General features: G+C 34.3%; 1 long non-coding RNA gene across 2 annotated transcripts; it reads right to left on the reverse strand.

The window, feature by feature from the left end:
- Positions 1-407: 407 nt before the first annotated feature.
- LOC130592123 (uncharacterized) lies at positions 408-3,826 on the reverse strand. 2 transcript variants are annotated; one of them, XR_008970310.1, is made up of 3 exons: positions 3,043-3,826; positions 1,271-1,335; positions 408-592 (listed from the first exon to the last, which is right to left on the reverse strand). It is a non-coding gene; the product is annotated as an uncharacterized LOC130592123 (long non-coding RNA). The 2 variants fall into 2 exon arrangements; XR_008970309.1 differs by lacking the exon at positions 1,271-1,335.
- Positions 3,827-4,032: the final 206 nt, after the last annotated feature.

Raw genomic sequence — 4,032 nt, forward strand, 5'->3', positions numbered from 1 at the left:
GATTATACTAGACGAGCTCCTTCTTTGAAGGACAGAGCGTCCATAGCTTTTTCCGGACGACTTCCTTCTTTGAAGGACAGAAAAAACTTCCAGAGTTGATTTGGACGCCTTCTTTCTTCGAAGGACAGGACGTCCAGGGTTGATTTGGACGCCTTCCTTTTTCTCCTGATTTTTGCTTTTTGTCTAATATTTTTCTAACTTTTTCAGAAAAAATGTCCCAACGTCCAAGGCGTTGGCGGAGAAGGCGGCCTCCAAGAAAAGACCGGCCACAACTGTTGAGGCACCACCTGTAACGCCCCGACCTCTAATCATCATGGTTAAGTTAATTAATCGATTATTAGCAGCGGAATCTAGATAGTCGGTGCGTTACCGCCGTACTTTCCATAATGAAAATACAAGGCAACATAAAATCATAAACTTAAACATTTATAACATGAAGCATAATATAGATCCAACATTAGTCTTGATTAATAGAAACTTAGTTACTAATCAGAGTTTTGACATAAACTTAAATTAAAACCATGAGAGTCTAGATAATCTAGATATTAATTAAATCCTCACTGCTACGCCATCCCGTTATCACCATCGGTACCTAAAACATAAAACAAAACGTCGTGAGCCGAGGCTCAGTAACATACTACTCTAACATCGTAAATTCATTTCACATCATTTTAGTTAAAAACAGGAAGGAGAGAATAAGTAAAACATTTCATAAACATATCATAGTAGGTTACATTATCTTCTTTATCATATTCATCATCATATATCTTTTACTTTGGTAACTTGGCTAGTACATCATAACATAGGGGACGTCTCCCACTACATAACCATCAGGCGGTCACATCATAGGTGACACTTGCGGTGCCCGTATCATTTAAACCATCAGGCGGTCACAACATAGGTGACACTTGCGGTGCCCGTATCATAAAACAGTCAGGCGGTCACATCATAGGTGACACTTGCGGTGCCCGTATCATTTAAACCATCAGGCGGTCACAACATAGGTGACACTTGCGGTGCCCGTATCATACTGCCAAGAACCGTCTTTCACTTGAATTTATCATGTTTCATTGGTTTTAAGTAACATCATCATCGTGAATAATTATATTCTTTCATTTCATCATAATGTCATCATCATCACCTCATAGCATCATATCATAATAACCATCATAAAACATTTCATTTACCGCAATCCATATAAAACATAATATTAATCATGATCATAAAACATACTTTGAAAGGGAATGCGGGTGTTAGCAGTAGACGTTACCTGGATTCCTGCTTAATAACCTTGATAGCCGGGGGAGGCTTGTAATATCCTTTATCTTCCTTAATCTATTCAAGAATAGTTTTATTAATGAATGTTTCGTTATTTAGCTTTTAAGCCTAAATATTAGTCAGCGCTTATTAAGGTCATAACGGTTATTATAACGTCGTAAAGGTCTCCTTAAAGGTCATTATTTCTTAATCGTTAATAACTTTTTAACTAAAGTGACTCTTTAACAACTACATAAAATAACTCATTTAGCTATATTAGAATTATCGAAACATTAAAGTTATATTGTTACATATTATATAACCTTTCAAAAACATAACATTATTCTAGTTCATAGTTAATAACTAATTAGTTATCCATTAATAAATTAATTAAGTTTAAAGTTATAATAGATCGATTAACATTATTTTAATATTATTTAGTCATTTAAAACTAACAAGTCAAGTAACCAGTTTTTTTATAAATGAACTTTAAGGATTAATGAAGTACTCCTACTTAAGCTTAATTATAAACAACATGCTTAATGAATTAGTTTTTAATTAGTTTTAAACAACTCAACTAGTTTAGAAATCATGAATTATAACCCAATAATAGATTTTAGTAAATAAGCAGTGGCGTATCTAGGAATTTACTCATGGGGGTACGAATACGTAAGTAGTTAGACCCGTTAAATATTTTTTTTCAAAATAAAGCTTTATTAACATTTTTTTCTCCCTAAGTTTAAGTAAGAACTTAGATATAATTGCTAACTATTTAAGTGTTCAATGTTTCAATTTAAATAACTAGATCTTTAAAAATAAGTTGTTTAATTTTAAAACAGTTGTTTAAGTATATAAATGAGAAAAAAAAAATTCTCCTCAAGTTTAAGTAAGAACTTAGATATAATTGCTAACTATTTAAGTGTTCAATTTTTCAATTTAAATAACCAGATCTTTAAAAATAAGTTGTTCAATTTAAAAACAGTAGTTTAAGTATATAAATGAGGAAATGAAGGAAAAAAAGAATAGAGACAAAATTATTATTTCGGAGCTTTTCTTTTTGTGGGCTTTTGAATTTGTAGTTGCAGAGTAATCTTACTTATAAATTTTTAGTTTCACGATAAAAAGAACTTTGTGGGGTTTTGAACTCAAGAACTCATAAATTCATGGATCTTTCTTTTCCTTCTGCTACCAACAAGACAAACCTCAACATATTGATTTGTTTTCATTATTTTCCAGAAATAATGGGGGTACAGCTGTACCCCTTGTACCCCCTCTAGATCCGCCTATGTAAATAAGTTAGGTGGTTTAGTAAAACTAACTAAATTAGCCCACTAAAGCTCAATATATTAAAGCAACAAGATTAACTTAAATTATTTAACTAAGTAAATCAGATTATAAGCCCAACATTATACTTAACTTGATTAATTAAACTAACATAGCTTAATGAAATACTAAATCAGTTTTAGTTTAACTCACTTTGGCCCATCTAATATAAGTAGTTTAGCTAAAACAATAAAAGTCAGATTTGAGCCCCATTTAGTGAACATGCAACACTTAAATTGAGTTGGTCTAACTAATATAAATCAGTCCATAAGTATAACTTAGTAAGTCCATGGAACAAGTTCAAGCTACATCTAAGCCCAACAACAAGGATTCAGTTTTAAGCTACTTAGTTTAAGTTCTAATTGAACTATTCTTGGCCCAAAACTAATATAATTAACAAAAGGAATTTAGACTTGGGCTTGGTATTAATAAATCAGAAATTAAAAGAAAGATGAGCATCACCTCTGCTACTAGGAGCAGGGAGGACGAAAATTCCGGTAGAGGTGGGACGTCGGCTCCGGTGAACGGCGAGCAGCAGCGGCGGTCAGCGAGAAGCGACGGCAGCGTGGCGTGGTGGCTGGGTCTCAGCGGTGCTGCGCGTGCAGTGGCGTCGCGCGAAGAAGAAGAGGGACGAGAGAGACAGCGCGAGGAGAGAGAGAGCGCGCGAGGAGGAGGAGTGCTGGCGGTTTGGTGAAGCTCCGACGGCGGCTGGTGACCGGTGAGTGACGACGAGATGGGGCCGAGACTGGTGCGGCGCAGGTGGCCGGTTGTGGAGGCGAAACCAGAGGAGAGAGATTATGAATTTGGGGTTTTCTTTTTTTTTTTTTTTTTTTTTGTTCTAACTTTCTTTTTTTTTTTTTTTTTATTCTTTTAGTTACAATTTTCCGGCGATTATTGACTGAATTTCTGATTAGAGAGAGAGAAGAGGGGATGAAGATTGTTGGTGTGTTCTTGATGTTGAGTTTCCATGGCTATTTATAGTAGAAATTTGGGAGTTAAAATCAGTGGTTGGGAGGAAGATGGTGAAGTAAGTAATCTGATTTTGTTTACTTGAAGAAGCAATTGTGAGGATTGGTAATAGATTTGACTGAAGAAGAAGAAGAGAGTGATGATTGCATGAGTGCCAAATGGCCATAAAAGGTGAGGAAGAAGGCAAATTAATGGGGGAATTGACCATGGCTTCTCTTTTTCTTTTGCCCTTTTTGTTTCCCAACCAAAAATCAGAAAATTTTCCACACTAACACCTTCAAACGTGGCTTGATGACATTTTGGGTGAAATGTTGACATTTTGTACTTTAAGTGAATTATCAACTTTATTAACCTTCTTGTTTAACTCATAAAATCGTAGATTATAAATTATCGACATAATTTAAGTTAGTAAATTTTTATGTTAAAAAAAATTCTATAAACATTTTATTATACGTTGCTTAATTAGTGAAACGAATAAAATAA

The sequence above is a fragment of the Beta vulgaris genome, chromosome 7, assembly GCF_026745355.1.
Source record: "Beta vulgaris subsp. vulgaris cultivar EL10 chromosome 7, EL10.2, whole genome shotgun sequence".
NCBI classification, from domain to species: domain Eukaryota; kingdom Viridiplantae; phylum Streptophyta; class Magnoliopsida; order Caryophyllales; family Amaranthaceae; genus Beta; species Beta vulgaris.